A 17,410-nucleotide genomic window follows, 5' to 3' on the forward strand; every position below is an offset into this window, starting at 1 on the left:
TAAATAAAAGGGATAGTGAGATTACAATACAGTTACTTACTGATCAAGTCAAATGCAGCCCTTCTCAACTGTAGACTCTCTTCCACTTCACTTTTGAATCCCTTGTGACAAATTATCCACCCCGCCTTGTGCTCAGCCCTGTTAGAACTGGTTCTAAACCAAGTTACACCCGTTTGCCAACAACTACCGACTTACCCAACCTGATTATCAGAGTCATGTACGTGAAGAAAGATTTCGCTGCTTTCTTGCATCGTCATCGAACAGAAGTATGTCACTATTCAGAAACACATCCAACGTCTGCCTGAGTCATATACTCTTCCACATTGGTGAGACTCAGTTTTTCAAATGGCTCAATTCTGAGTGGGGTTGCCAGCTCCGGATTGGGAAATACCTGGAGATGTTAGGGTGGAGCCTGAGGAGAGCGGTGTTTGGGGAGGGAGGGACTTCCACAGTGCATAATGCCATAGAGTCTACTTTCCAAAGCAGCCATTTTCTCCAGGTGAACTGATCTGTGTCATCTGGAGATCAGACATAATAGCAGGAGATCTCCAAAGAACACCTGGAGCTTGGCGACCCAAGTTCTGGGGTATCAAATTTTTTAAGAAATAAAAAATAAAACAAGTTTGGCAACACAGCAATGTTTGGTCTGCAAACACTGTTGCGAAGCCCAATGTTCTGTTATCGAGAGAGAGAGAAAGGGAGAGACGCAGGTGCTTAATTAATTCTCAACAGCTCGGCCCACCTAGGCAGGAAGCAGGCTTTGCACAATGGTTTAACTCAATGGTGTTCCAGAGAAGACCCGTTCATTTCCTCTTCTTACCACATGAATGGTAATCATTCATTCCTCTGGGGAACAAGAAAACACTGCGCTTGGGGACACCGCAAACTTGCCCTTGCCCTTTCTGCTGTAATGCTGCAAGGCCCAGCTCTCACTCATAGGGATTCCCTAAATCACACACACACAAACACACACAATGTGTATCTGTGCACAGAGTACACCAAGATTGGTGGGGGGAGAACTGTGGAAAGATGGCTGCCTTGCCGTTTTAAGATTCAGGCTGAGCTTTCATCTCTCTCCTGCCGCAGGTACAAGCCGAAGGGCTTTGGGGGCTTAAAACTGTGAACATACAACAACAGTACAGCACACAGTAAAAAGTAGCAAAGAATAACCAAAAACAACAACAACTGTGAGGTACCGTTTAAGATTCAGGCTGAGCTTCCATCTCTCTCCTGCTGCAGGTATAAGCCAAAGGGCTTTGGGGCCTTAAAACTGTGAACATACACAGCACACAGTAAAAAGTAGCAAAGAATAACCAAAAACAACAACAACTGTGAGGTGAATTTCCCGCAAAATATTCACAAAGGAGACTTCATCAAAGTGAAATGCATCTATTGTCTGGAATAAATCTATCCATATAATCTATCATAGGAAAATCAGAAGCCAAAAAGTCCAACACTTTTCCTAGGAAAACGCAGAAGCCAAAGAATAAATATACAAGATAAATACCCAAAAAGTCCAACACTTTTCCTAGGTATTGTTCAGTGTTTTGGACTTCTGGTCCTTCCTCAGGAACAGAGAACAACTACTGAGAGTCTCATTCCATCTCCTTTTAAGATAATGTTTTTCTATTACTTCAACATTGGGAAAGGTCTCTTTAGCTCTAATAAGCACCCCTAAAGGCTGCTTCAATATATCAGGACCAAAACATGCCTTTAGGGGTACGGGAAATTCAGCTCACAGTTGTTTTTTGTTATTCTTTGCCTTAAAACTGTGACCTTGACGGACCATCCTCATGGATACCAGACCAGGCTGTTCCATGTACCTCCCCTCCCCCCTTTTAGTTACTTTATTTTGGTTCATTTAAATTATTTAAATCGTATGAGTATTTTTGGCAGCTGGGGGGGAAAGGGTGATAAATGCTCTAAAATAAATTCCTTGCAGGGGGTCTTGGCAATCCATATTCCTTCCCTCCCTAGACATGCCATTATCAAAATAACACACATTTCTGCTGGTTAACCACACAGTCCGGATGTTTCAATCTATTTTCTCTCAAGGATTCTAATTTTAATTTTGCTGCCAGCCCCGGGGGGGCAGGGGGGAGTTGACCAGCTCCAAACCTTTTCTCAAAATAGACTATATAATTTACTTTGGAAGCCATATTGAGGACAATACAGGACGTGTGTCTAAATCTAAGTTTTATACTTCTCCCTAGTTTAGAAACCAATTTAGTTTTCAGGAAGTTCTTCAAGGGCTTGAGGGAAGATGCACATTGCATGTATTTTTGCAAGAAACGCAAGCAATTGTGGTTAAGATTCAAAAGGAAACCAGTGCAACCTCAAAACAAAAAAGAAAAACAGTTAGCACTACCCTCTCCTTAACTTTACTTAGAAGCATATAATCAACTGGCCTCAGAGACACACCTGAACTTTGCATAAGTCAAGCATAATCTCCTTTAGACCACTTCCTATGAACAACAGAAGAAACCTTATAGGAAAATACTCTAGCGCCTATTCCAGGAATCTACAACCTCACTTTATAACTACATAAAATCAGGTAGAATTGGCCAGGCTAGCCAGCAGTATCTTTGATTACCCCCCAGCCCTGTAGCTGTCAACATTTTGCTCGGGGGGGGGGCAATTTTTTACTCAGGGGGCCAGTCATTGTATATCTGTGTGGAGCTATGCACATTCTCCCCCTCCCCCATTGGACTGTGCTGGTTTGGGTGGGGCTGTTCAGCTAACTGCAAGCCAATGTACTTTGGAGCTGTGGCGTGTATGGCTGGAATCGGGTGCCTTGTCCCGTACAATGACTTCCTTGTGAGGGCTGTGGAGAATAGCCTAGCCTTCCCCACACTTTTGCAACGTTGCCGTCTCAGGTGCCCCTGCCAGTGCCCGCTCCAGGCGGCTGCTTAGGAAGGTGCCCTTAGCAGCGCCTGTGGCACAGCCCTCTTTCAGGTGATCCTGCCTCCCTTCCCCCAGCCATCCCCATTAGTGGCTCAGGCTGGGAGGGGCTCCCTCGCTTGAGCTTCTCCTTCTCTCTCCCTCCACTCCCGGCATTGGGGAGGTCACTTGTCAATCACACAACACACACACGCCTCCCCCAGCACATAGGATTGTCCTTCTGCAAATACGGAGATTCATCCACCTCTCCCTGGTTGCAGGAGATGGTCTTGCAAGATTGGACCTGTGATCTTATGCAGCCCCTGTTTTGCCAACAGGCACGCAGCTACTGTGGGGCTCAGGGAGAGGAGAAATCAAGGCTCAGGGTTGGGGCCCCAGAAGAAATGCTAGGGGACTGGGCCCCATGGGCCCGCGTTAGCTACGGGCCTGTTACCCCAACACTGCATACTTTTATTCCTGTGCTTTTCTCACAATTTGGGAGCCCTACATATTATAACTGGTCACAGCAATTGACAGTATAGAAGTAAAAGCTGCAATCTAATCACTGCTGGAAAATAGGAGATTGTTGAAAGGGTAGAGACTTTAGAAGTCAGGAATGTCACCAGTGGCAAGATAGAAGAATAGAAGAGAAGAGACTGGATTTATACCCCGCCCTTCACCACCCAAGGGAATCTCAGAGCAGCTTACAAGCTCCTTTCCCTTCCCCTCCCCAGAACAGACACCCTGTGAGGTAGGTGGGGCTGGGAGAGCTCTGACAGAAACTGCTCTTTTTTTCAAGAACAGCTGTGCCAGAACTATGGCTTGCCCAAGGTCATCCAGGAGGTGCCTGTGAAGGAGTGGTGAATCAAACCTGGTTCTCCCAGATTATAGTCCACGCACTTAACCACTACACCAAACTGGCTCTCTCTAGTGCTATCTCTTACGATCTGTTACAGACAAAGTAAGTCAGAAAAGGCACCGTCCGGTGACATGCAGAAGAGGATAAATCTGACCAAATTCTAATAACTTTAAAATGTGGTACAAGATGTTCATCATACTTATAAAAAGAGATTCTCATGCGTATTTATACTATTTCCGCATCATTCTGCATAGCCAGGGCCACTTAACAGGACAACTAAAGCTAACTTACAAAACAATGCAAGCATCTGAACTGACACATGTGGTAAAGTGTTTAAACATTACTCACGATTGCATGGATTTGCCAACAAGGGGGAAAGGCTTTCAGGAGCTACCCATCGGTGTTAAATACCACACAAACTGATTCTTGGTGGCCATAATTATATTTTGAACTGATTTGTTCACCAAATGAGCCTAAGCTTCTTGTATATTCCCTCTCCATGCTTTTAACGGTCTTTCTTCTGCCCCTGTACAATGCCTTGCCTCTTAACATAACAGCAACACCATCTGTCGCTATATTTAAGCAGTCATTAATGGATCCATCTCTTTTCTCAGGCTTTTGATTCTCTGAATCTCCACCAACCACCATCACCAGTGTGAGTTATGCTCCCCTGGCTGTGGGGGCAACATCTGTCTCTGGGGTGGGCACATGGGGTGCATGTACCGTGTTTCCCCGAAAATAAGACACTGTCATATATTTATTTTTTCTCAAGAAGACACACTAGGGCTTATACCACAAATGCATAGAAATCCTGCTGGGGCTTATTTTTGGGGTAGGTCTTATTTTCGGGGAAACAGGGTATATGTGTCTCACCGATTTCCAATGATGCTCCCTACCAGCTGCAGCTCTCCCTGTGCCACGCTGCAGGCTATTTTGAAGGATCTCTGAACCCCCAAGAGTTTTTCCCCCCCCAAAGGGAAATTGCTGTGGGCACACAGAAAGCGATGAGTGGTAGTTTGTTCCAAGCAGATCTGATCCTTCTTCACTGTACTACACATAAGGAGCTTGTGAAATCTCTTTAAAATGAAAGTAGCATGACAAAAACCAGCAGGCTTTCCTCTGTCACACAGCAACACTCTACCATCATCTGAATCATTTTAAAAAGATATTTTCTTTAAAGGATGGCTACCACTCATTGGTGGTGGGACTGTGGGGGGGGGGGTTTTGAGGGCAGCTGCAACAAGGACATATTTAATCAAACACAGAATTCGTTTTTCTGAAATCTAGTTCACTGGTGGTGGGAATTCCCAGGGATTATATGTTGAAGTGGCAAAAACTATTTCTTCTCAGCAATCTCTTTAATCCATGACATGTGGATAGTGAAAGGATATTATCCCAGCAGAACAAGCCATGGATAGAAGTGGTAACTTTGCTAAATCAGTGGCTAGTGCGAGTATCGTTCTAAAGAGAAAGGGAGTGGGGAAGAAAGTCACCTCTAGTCCCAAGAAGTCTGAAGGCAAGCAGAGCAAGACTACTAGAAAAGTCAACAGATCTATATTCAAGCACTGCCTGGAACACAGGCTGCTGGGAAGCTAGAAGTAGGCCAATCCAAACTCTTCCAAGGAAGGGAAAGATGATCATCATTATCATCACAACTAACTTTTTTGCCTCAGTAAACCCTAAGTTGACAAACTATTAAAGGAGTAGAAAAGAGCAGGAGTCCAGTAGCAACTTAAAGACTAACAAAATTTGTGGCAGCGAACGAGCTTTCATGGGTCACTGTTCACTTCCTCAAATACTGAATATTCAGACACTGAATGTCAATTCATGAGTCACTGCTCTCTTCTTCAGATATTGAAGTCTTGCTCTTTTCTACTGCTCTTGCTATTTTCTACTGCTACAGACAGACTAACACGGCTACCCATCTTGATCGATTCTCCTAGTGAAGGAGAAAAACCTAAATTTAAAATAAAGATTACAGTGCAGTTATGCTGGATAGAGAGGTGTTTTCCCCTATTATTAGATGGATGGTTAGGAGCTTTCCTCTCCCCCCCCCCCCCCCCCCCCCCCCCGCCACTGCTGAAGTTAAATTCACTGTTTAATTTATTCACTTTACTTACACGATTGTGGATCAACATTTGCAACACTATCTTCTGTGAAAGATGCCCTATTCCTAGCTGGAATGGTGGGATGCGGCAATTACTTCCCTTTGGCCCCTTCCCACCTTATCTAATGCAAACACACACATGTTTCTACCTACTCAGCACTGCTTATTTTAGAAAAAGTAACCACTGGAAAGTTTTTAGTTTATTTGCTTCTCTCAACGTGGTCTACCAAGTAGAAACAAGGCAGAAGACAAGGCCCAAATGAACCCCCCACCAATGGATGATTTGAACTATTTGCCTCTTACAGAGTTTGAGATCTCAACAGTGGCAGATTATAGACACAAATGTAAGTATTTCTCCAAATTTGCCTGGGGACTATAGCATTGTGGCTTAGCTTTCATATTGTACTGGTTCATCTTTTCAGAGGTTGAATGGCACAATAAGCATATATGCACCACATGAGGAAAAACAGCCACATTTTGTGTCCATTTCAGGTCACAAAAAGTGCATTGAGGGAGTCCAACCTAATGCAACATTTCCAAACTGAATCAGAGGCTATGGGTGCCTACTGTTTAAAAGCTGGAAAACTCCATTCATGGAATATTCAGCATCATATGGCACTTGGGGGGGAGCTGCTGCTGCAGCCCTGATTTAGCTACCCCCCCCCCAACAAAGATGGTAAAAATCAGAGAGACAGGATTGCTACCTGCTCATAATCTATAGGAAGAAGAGCAGACCACTGAGGCTCTGGAGAATGACAAGGTGCCAGGAGCAATATTTTCCCCAAGACTTCCATCGAGACACTTACCTGCAGGGGCAAGCTTCAGGTATTTTGTCACCTCAAATAAAGAACACCCATCACCTCCAGGGTCCATGTGGCCTCTAGCTTGGTCCAAACCAAGCCCTTGCAGCATTGCTAGTCGTCCCTTGTGCTGCCAGCAGCTAGCAGCTAGCAGCAAGAAGAACCCCCTGTGGTCCATTGGCAGTCGCCTCCCTGTGCCAACCCCAAGCAGTTGCTTCAATGGTCTGGACAGAGAACCTGCTCATCAGTTATAAAATGTTCCAAGGGGGCATCCCCTTAACTTTCCTAGTGGCAATTTAATCTGCAGTTTTCAAACCAGTGATATAGCTTTTGACAGGACAGGCAGAGAGAGAGAGAGAAATTAAATGAATGGTGGTCATGCACTTACTTGGCAGAAATTAAGGAGCTGCTCTCAGAATGTGACCGGGATAGGAGCAAAGCTCGCTCAAAGGGATAGGCCTCTACAACTATGGACACAATGGAGGAGGGTCCAAAACACACAAATGTATCACTTTCTTCCTCCAAATTTAAAATTATTTAAATTTATGCAAACCATACAATGACAGCACATTTTTTTAAAGATGTAAAAGCAAGAACAGCCCTATTAACCCAGACTAGCCTGATCCCATCAGAGCCTGGAAGCTAAGCAAGGTCAGTACTTGGATGGGAGATCACTGAGGAAAACCAGAGCTGCTCTGCAGAGGAAGGAAATGGCAAACTGCCTCTGCCCAGCTCTTGCCCTTGGAAACCCCATAAGGTGGGACTTTGCGGGGTCACCATGAGTAGTTTGTAACTCAACAGCATGCTTTACCTTCAAAAGCAAGAAGTTAAGAATGCTCTAGAAAATTAACTACTGGTAATAAATCTTATGAAGATTAAAAAGCCTGAATTAAAAGCCTTAAGAACAGCAAACACAGATTTGTAAATATGTCACAGAAACACACCTGTAAAGCAAGAGAGAACACCAATTATACATTCTTGCTCCCACTGTTAGTGCCAGTCATCCATAAACTGTGTAATATTACATAAGTAAGTAGAAGAGACTAAAGAGAGAAAAGTATGCTAAAATGGAAAAGAAGCAATTAAGTATGATACTTAAACCCATTCACTCATTTTTCTTATTTTTTTTCCATTAAAGCAAACTATACCCATAACATTCAATCCAGTGGAAAGCACCTCCTCTTTAGAAGGGGGCATGTGCCCAACCTGCCACAGAAAACTGTTCTTTGCCAAGCTTAACAAGGATTTAAAGGCAATCATCACAGTGGGGGGGGGAGAGCAGGTTTTTCTTTATTAACTTCTCTTGCTTCCCTGAATCCACCTCTCTGTTCAACCTTGCATGGAAAGAATATCTCCTTATATATAATTCTGTTTTGGTCATGGACTCTCCTGAACATTCCACATGCTCCCAAATCAGTTCGCTTCCTGATCTGTCACTCAGAAGCTGCCCCTATCCACTGGCTGCGTTGCCTGAGTCTCGCCTCCAATATTCTAAACAGTTTGCTGTTCCTCTCCCCTCAATAGCCAGCCGGAACACAGAGGTCATTTGCATATGCGGCCTGATTGGCCTGTGCCTCTAACATGCTAAACAATTTGTTGTTGCGAGTCACTGAATGTGTCCTGAGGTAAAATACATATCCCAATTTTCCCTTAAACGGTCATTGAAGTTGCCAAAATACATATCCCAATCTTCCCTTAAACTGTCACTGGAGTTGCCAATCTCCCTGTAGGGCCTGGATATCTCCCAGAAATCACCGTGTTCCCCAGCCACAACATATCAATTGGGCAATGGACTCTATGGAATTATACCCTGCTGAGGTCCATCCGCACCCCAAACCCTGCCCTCCCCAGGCTCTACCCCTCAAATCTACAGGTATTTCCCAACCCAGAGTTGGCAATCCTGTAACTGGCTATGGAACCACTTTCCAGACCCTTGGAACCCAGAAGACATGGCATAGGAGGAGGTGCTTTTCTACCTTAGCTGCCACTACATAACCCCAAATCAACGTAAGTCAGGGATGGAGGGAACCATACCTGTTACCATGAGGCTGTCCTCCCATGCTACCCACTTGGGGCAGCAAAATGACTTGAGACAGCCCTGCCTTATAGCTAAGCAGAAGGAAATAAACATGGCTTGCCTGCCTCTATTTTCCCCTTCCCTCTGCCACCCCACCATCCACAGTCAGGACACTCACCTGGAGCTTCCTTCTAGAGCTCGTTGTATTTCTTCCTACAACGAACCTTACTCCTAGTACATTAATATAACCAAACACATGTTTTCTATTTGGTGTATAAGTGTAATACACATACCACCATGGACTCCTTGGAGGAAAAGCAGAATAAAAATGTACTAGACGGTATGCACATGCCACTGTATTTTCTCTTTATGTTTTATATCTCCTGGTGCAGGTCACTGTAATACTTGTCCACAAGGCCTGAAGCATGGATGTATCCAGCAATAAAGCCAGCACATTAGCCCCACTTAAGCTTCTGGTGTACGGGCTGGTCTCTTGTAATGTTAGAAACGGTTCACCAAGATTGTTAACAGCTGAAGAATGGTTAGGGAATTCAACTACTGAGTCAGCACAGCTGCTTTGTAGGGAGGTAGCAAGTTGAGCTTGTCTTCTCTATCCAAAGCTCGGTTTTTAATTTTTTTTCTGTTCAAACCACACAGGAGGGGAAATGGATTTGGCAGGAAGGGGAGAGGCAAAGCTGCTGTAGTGGCGGAGGGACTCTCCTAGGTTCATCCCCAGCAACACAGAACATATTTGCTTTGCTTTCACTCTGTGGTCCCCATTTTAAAATGGCTCGTATTTGGTTTTGAAACTGAAATTTTAAATATTTAAAAATATTTTAGATCAGAAATCTTACATGTATATATGTTCCTGGTGTTTCTGGTGGGATTCCAAGATCTCTAATTTCAACATCTTATTTTCTGGAACTTTAAGTTTGTTTGTTTCTATATAAGCCTGAATCTTTGCCCCACATATTAGTTGTGGGGAACATTTGCTGTGAATACCTTGAAATCAGGGAGAACTCAAATCACCAACTTTACTTCTTGCAAGGTAAAATATTATCTGGAAGGATCTCAAGTCTCTTAACTTTGCCAAAACAGGCCAACAAGCCCAATACCTTTTTTTTGAGAACCTTAGCACCAAATAATTGAAATTATGAGTGCTCATCCATCAAAAAACACTTTGTGGAGGGGGGAATGATCACATCAAAAGCTGTCTGGGGATTTTAGTAATTAACCCAAGGTAAAATATTATCTGGAAGGATCTCAAGTCTCTTAACTTTGCCAAAACAGGCCAACAAGCCCAATACCTTTTTTTTGAGAACCTTAGCACCAAATAATTGAAATTATGAGTGCTCATCCATCAAAAAACACTTTGTGGAGGGTGGAATGATCACATCAAAAGCTGTCTGTGGATTTTAGTAATTAACCGTTAATTGCTCTTTTACATACCATCCTCAAATCCCTAAGCAATGTCTCACGCCTGCTTCCACCATCAACAATAAAACCATGTCTTCCAATTACAGCAGTATGGAAAATCTGTGAAGCAGGACTGTGATGGTATAATCTTTTTAAACTGTAGTACCATTTTTAACAAATAAACTGAAGAATAGAACCAAAATGCAAGACTGTTAAACATTTCTGGGACTTCAAAACTTCCTATGTAAGCTAATCTTCAAAGCCAAGCTTGATTCTGCTAAACAGACCAATAGAAGGTTTCTTGCCCAGAATAAACTACATCAGTCACCACTGGTACATCATAGTTTTATCCACACGTACTCCCAGTTTGTCCTGGATCAAAAAGGCTGCATTTAACGGTTTCACAGATTTACAACCATATTGAAAAGTCTGAGTACAGAACTCTGGCGACTGTACTTGTGCTTTTCCTCAATCCTGTATGTTGGTCCCCAAAGACCATATTCAGTCCAGCCCATTGTTCTAGCTTGTTCAATAACAAGGAAGAATGCAATAGAAGAATAGGATAACTGGGCAATAATTCCTTGTGTTACTTTTACAGAACACAGGAACTACAGTGTTCATTTCTCATACCTTATAAACCTTGCTAAAGCATTCATAGATGGGGGGTGAAGCAGAAACAGGCAAAACAGTTAATTCTTGAGCGGATATTCTTCAAAAAGATCTTGGGATATCTCCCCCAAGGGCCTTGTTACACTGAAACCACTGAACTGATCTTCAGACTCTGGAAACTGAATCTGATGACTATGGTGTACTGTACGGTCCAGGCCACTTCTGAAAACTTGTTCGAAACAGGCTTCCTATGCCTGTTTCCTATCTGAATTTCCAGCCCTGTTTTGTATGTGTAAGTACCATTAGCCAAATTTTTGTGTGGGATCTCTTTCCAACTCTCAGCTAGCCACAACAATCTGAAATGCCAGAGTTTCTTCTGCTCTTCTTTTCTAATACACATTTATATTCGTGTTGTTATTATCTTATTATCTGACTCAGTGTTTCTGGCCTGTCTACATAATTCTGGCATGAGTCAAGACCTGAATTCTCAAGCAAATTCTGAAAGTCTCATCTCAATTTCTTAATTTGAAGCCAGCCAGTCTGCTAATAAATAAACATATTGCAATCCTCAAATGCATAATGGTCAGTATAATTTCTGTAAATGAGCTTTTGTTCTATTTATAACTTACATCCAAACAAAATCAAGTTGCATTAAGCCTAATGAGTATAGATCCCCCCCCCAAGCTACAAATAACTTGGCTGAGTTAAAAAAGAACAGTCTTTGGCAACGCAGTCAGAGAAGGAGACTGAGCAGAGAACAATCATAAGGCATAACTTCATCTTTTAGTCATTGTGCATTTACACAAGTGAGCTTTTACCAAACATTTCAAAAATCCCCCTTTAGCTTCAACTGAGGGCTCGGCAACAGCAGCGTGCTGTCTTCAGAGAAAACAGTTCAAGGGAGAATACCCAAAGGGTGGGATGGGGGCTCAGTGGGTGTTACCCAGCCAAACATTTCTGGTGATTTTCTCACCTGATCCCTCCTTCAACAGTCCCAAATGGCCACCTTCACGCTGTTCTCCTGAGGGATCCTGATTCGCCAGGAACAGTATTTCATAAGGCGTTGCAGGCGGGGGGGGGGGGGGGGAGACAAGAAAGTGCTCTGCAGACAGAATGCTCAGTTGCATTCAAGACACTGATTTAGAAGCTCACATCCAGCCCAATACCTTGACCTCTTTCGGAATAGTACAACAGCCTGCCCAGTTTCATTCGCTTTCCTTCAATGAGGAACTATTCCAATTCAGCCACGGGAAATACGTAGAGAGTAAACTCAGTTTCACAAAATAAGGCAGAAGCCTGCCCCTTTACTGAATATTTCAAAAGGCCTGTTCCTTCCCCACATGCCCAATGTTCCGTCTTTCCAATAACGATAATATGACTCTGACTGTGGCTCTGAAACCTATATTAACAATTTCAGATTGGATGGTACTTAGATGCACAAGCCAGGGAGGACAAGCACATATTCCCTTCCATTTTATTTTAGGCATCAACACAAATTTTCATAACCGCTTCCCCATGCCACTACAGCCCACACATACAAAGGTGTGAGCGCTGTTTCCTTCCCTGTTAATACCACAAATATGTGGGTAGGGCTGACTGCACCCTCCTCTTCTGCTACCATGTGACAGTTCTCCCATGGATCCAGCGCTTGGAGGGAAAAACGGGAAGACAACTGTTCATGGCCTGCCTGGACTGACCCAACTGGTATTTCCAGGTGGGCAGCCATATTGGTCTGTAGTAATAGAAGAAAGTTAGAGTCCGGTGGCACCTTTAAGACCCACAAAGTTTGGTCAAGGTATGAGCTTTCAGGAGCACACACACTTCTTCAGACACAATGAAATGAAATTATGTCTGAAGAAGTGTGCGGCACCTGAAAGCTTATACCTTGAATAAAACTTTGTGGGTCTTAAAGGTGCCACTGGACTCCAACTGGTATTTGAATGACTTTGGGAGCACTATTTACAGATTTCACTCCTAATAAAGAAATGACAAGCAACAAAAGCAATAGGCCTGAAACACAGCTACCATAAAGAAACAGGCTGAAGTCAGTCAAGAAACAGGTAAAGACTTCTAGTCTCTGAAAACGGGTGTTTCCCCAAGCAGCGGTAGCACCAAAACAAAGTGGAAGGGGACTGTAGAGGTATCAACCAAACTAGAATAGGGGTCTGGTGGTACCTAGCTTTATCATTGCCATAGTGGATGTGCCAGTCCTGGTGACCCTGCTAGTCCTTCCGCTGGTTCCCAAAGTGGGCAATACCACCCCCTGGGGGGTGCTGGAACGATCCAGGTGCAGATCCACAAACTGTATCTTTTTGTCCACTTCTTGAAGGTAGATTTCCAGGGGGGTGCTGAGTAATTTTTTTTCTGAAAAGGGGGTGGTAGGCCGAATAAGTTTGGGAACCTCTGCCTAACCACAAATCATGTGAGGATTGTCATGTGTGGACTGCAAATACTGGGCATACCAATTCAGCACACCCAGCACTCACAAAAGTCTCTGACTGGAAGAATACTTTAAAGGGGGCAAAACACAGGCTAGATCATCTTCAGAGATCTTGAAAGCATCAAACAGATTGTGTGGATTTCTCATTTGGAGAAATGATTAAGACCAGTTTTGCTTTTTAGCTTGGTTTCTCTACATGAGTCAGGCAACAGTCAGACTCTTCTTGCATTTATACTGAGTCACTTTCCTAGAAGGGGGAGGGGGGGATTTCATGTAAATTTGATAGCTGGGAAAATTAAGCCAGTTATTCATACAATAGAATGAACAAATAAGATGCCGGATTTCAGGCCAACATTTAAAACATACTAGATGGCATACTGCTTCCATGAACCCTCACTCTCAATTATTTCAGGTGGGTAGGCGTGTTGGTCTGAAGCAGCAGGACAAAGTTTGAGTCCAGTGGCACCTTTAAAACCAACAAAGCTTTATTCAAGGTATAAGCTTTTATGTGCAAGCTCCCCCCCCTTCCTATATGTAATTCTGTTTTACTGTATCTGAAGTGTTCTTGCACACAAAAGCTTATTCCTTGAATAAAATTTTATTGGTCTTAAAGGTGCCACTGGACTCAAACTTTGTTCTTCAATTATTTAGTTACTTAGTTGTTTTATCCAATTTAACAGCTCCAGTACCTATTTTTATGCCTGTGAGAACATCCCCACCAGATCAGACCAAGGGTCCATCTAGTCCAACATTCCGTTTCCCACAGTAGGCAGCTGGACATACTGGGGATGACGGCCACAGCCTTCCCTTGCAGTTTGCCCTCTGCCAACATCTCTTCAGAGCAATACTCCCTCTGAAAAGGGAGGTTCTATTTAGCAGTCATGTTTAACAGTCACTGATGAACCTATTCTCCCATGAATTTGCCTAAATCCCCTTTAAACCATCAAAGCCAGCCATAACTACATCTTGGCCAGAAAATTCCATATATCAATTGTATACTAAGCGAAGACATACTGCCTTTTATTTGTCCTACCAATTAATTTCTGTGACCCAAAGTTATCTTATATTATGAGAAGGGAAGGGAATCTGTTTGAGATCACATGGCAGAGCCACCCATGAATATGTGCAGATATGTAGTTTTTATGATTGCTCCATACCTTAACTTCAACAGCTTTTACTAATATGAAAACAAAGATGCCATGCTTCAGTTTCTAGGATAGTTCTCCCACACAACCTAAAGAGCCAGTTTGGTGTAGTGGTTAGGTATGTGGACTCCAATCTGGGAGAACCGGGTTTGATTCCCCACTCCTCCACTTGCACCTGCTGATATGACCTTAGGTCAGTCACAAGCTCTGGCACAGCTGTTCCTGAAAGAGCTGTTTGTGTCAGAGCTCTCTCAGCCCCACCCACCTCACAGGGTGTCTGTTGTGGGGAGGGGAAGGGAAAGGAGTTTGTAAGCCGCTCTGAGACTCCAAGTGAAGGGCGGGGTATAAATCCAATCTCTTCTTCTTCTCTTCTAAAATTGATTGTTTCCTCTTATATAAGAAATTCTGGGTCACTTAATTAAATTGGTTGGCACCAGATTCAGCAAGGCCAAAAGGAAGTACTACAAGATTTGGTGATGGCGACAGATGCTCCTGCAGAAGGATTTTTCATGGAGGACAGATTTATCAGCAGCTATTAGACAGGGGTAGAAGCATACAGCCAACAAATTAGCTTAGGATAATTCCACAGTAATGTGTTAAATTGCCTCGGGCAACATACACTGAAGGAATTGCAGTACCACATAAGTTCAAGGGTCCCCAACCTTTTTGAGCCTGTGGGTACCTTTGGAATTCTGACACAGAGTGGTGGGTACAACCACAAAATGGCTGTGGCAGGAGGTAGAGCCAACCACAAGATGTCAGGGAGTGAGGTTATGCATAACTCTAACAGTAACTTCAACCCAGATCCAGGTGGGCAGCCGTGTCACAGTTTATTACTCTTAGAAGGATACTTCTACACATCTATCTCCTATTTTGACATATTTATTACTTCACTGTTCCCCCCAAAATCCAAATAAATGGTGACCATATGAACTTAGCTTATTATTGCTATTTAGTCTTTGCATATGTCAAAACATCTTCATTAAGTTGTATGCTAATTTGCTGTTCACCTATGTAGAACTGTTAATTTACATTTCAATGTGTCTGAGGAAGTGTGCATGCACACTAAAGCTCATACCTTGAATAAACTTTTGTTGGCCATAAAGGTGCCACTAGACTCAAAATTTGTTCAGTAACTTCAACATTTCAGGTAGAAGCTCTGCTTAATAGGATGCCTTTTTAAATAAACATATTTCAAAATATTTTCTTGCTTATCTTCAGTCACGCAGTAAAGATATTTCTGCTAGGGTGGCAACTGCTGCTAAAGATTTTTTTTAATCTGCATAGCCCATCGGAGCTTCCATGGTCAGTCAGAAGCCCTGCTTGGAAAAATCCCCACCCAACCCTAGCCACTCTCTAAAAGCAGTTGGCGGGCACCAGGAAAGATGTTGGCAAGTGTCACATTGCTCAGGGGTACCATGCTGATATAGTTTGTCTACCTCTCAAAGATCTCTTCCCACTCCTCAAAATGGCACATAACGCTCCTCCTTCCTGTCCTTAGGGTACGTACAAGGTTTTAATTCCAGCCAAAAACTTTCCCTAACCTCACAGGAGCTGGACTGCAAATGAACAGTTCTGCTTGCTGAAGAACTGGAGTAATTATTAACGTTCCATGCCATCCCATCAGCTCAGCCAAACTACACCTGAGGCTTTACCTCCTCAAAACACAATACTGTGCAGATAGCTAAAAGGCACCTCTGCCTTCAGGCACTGGGTTCTGAGAGACAAATGACAGGCACAGAGGATCCCCGTAAGACCCCGTTACATGAGCTTTCTATATGCTACTGGCTGGTAATTACTGGAACTATCTGCCAAATATCCAGCAAATGTATGATTTAAAAATAAACCTCATGCAGCTGTTTAAGACTACTGAAAAGTTTTTAAAAGCTTGTCCTCATCACTCTGTTGTTTGCCTTGGAGTTGTTTTGCTTTAGCCGCTTTACTCTTTTGCACTAAGTCTGGAAACAATGAGAAATGCATGCATGACAAAACAGGTTTTGGAAATTTTCTGAATATATCTCTGAAAATGATACTTCACACAAACCTCTATTTTAACAACACGCATGATGCCCAATATAGCATTTTCCACTGAAAATGGGCAAACTTATTTTAGTATCAGTTTATTATAAATATTTGAACCATAACACTTAAAAAAATATATCTGCAAGCCAGTGAGCTACGTCAGCTTATTTCCATGGTGGGGAGAGGTTGTGGCTCAGTGGTCAAGCATCTACAGAAGGTCCCAGGCTCAAATCCAGGTATCAGATAGTAGGTGAAGTGCCTGAGAGCCTATACAGCCCATGTTGGTCACAGTAGACCACAGTGACCTTGACAGATCCGTAGTCTGAATATAAGGCAGCTTTGCCTATTCCAGAAACATCATCATTTTACTTATAAAATGCCTATGGGTGACACGCTATAAAAGAGAAAAAAGGAAATCGTTAAGATCACAGCCCACAAAAACAAAAATAGTTCTACCTGGCACCAGAATTCTGCTTTCTGTAATCATTCACGGAGATCATGAAAATAATTAAAATTTTAACATCTGACTATCAGGCAGCCCTTATGACATAGAGCAGACTCATCCTACCAAATAATCAGGAAGTCATTCAACAGATTCCTTTCTCATCTAAAACAACCTAAGTACCCTTCTCTGCCCCTGTCTGTTATGAACTGTTCCAGGTTATCAGTGCTAACGATACATAGAAGGTTCACTGCTAAATTAGGACCTCCGCCACCATTTTACAGTCAACACTGATTAGTGAGATCAGGCAATACTGAAAACAGACATTCACATTGCTCGTGCTGTACAGGGAGCTGCAATAGCAAATTCACACATATGGGCGTTCACTCCTAGCAATCCACAACCACCAGTTCTCTGAACACCAGAAAAAGAAGCATGTACATGAACAGTGTTAGGTAGGAAAAACTCACATCACACCATAAAAGATCTATTTTGTAAAATGGTAGGAAGCCCAGTATTAAATACATCAATAATTCTCAAAATGTGTTCCAGAAACCTCTGGGGTCAGCAAGAAGTCTTATAACGGTGGAGATGGAGAAGCTACCCTCAAAGATGCCTTGCCTGACTGTTAACCTTCCTTTGAAATTTGCAGTTTCAGAGGAGCTTTATGCTG

General features: G+C 43.0%; 1 protein-coding gene across 3 annotated transcripts in view; it reads right to left on the reverse strand.

Annotated features, from left to right (window-relative positions):
* The window catches only part of INPP4A (inositol polyphosphate-4-phosphatase type I A), a 135,949-nt gene that overhangs the window by 113,719 nt on the left and 4,820 nt on the right, over positions 1-17,410 (reverse strand). The gene's annotated exons all lie outside the window — the stretch shown is intronic.

The sequence above is a fragment of the Gekko japonicus genome, unplaced genomic scaffold (genome assembly GCF_001447785.1).
Source record: "Gekko japonicus isolate JY-2015 unplaced genomic scaffold, Gekko_japonicus_V1.1 scaffold1123, whole genome shotgun sequence".
In the NCBI taxonomy this organism is placed as follows: Eukaryota; Metazoa; Chordata; class Lepidosauria; order Squamata; family Gekkonidae; genus Gekko; species Gekko japonicus.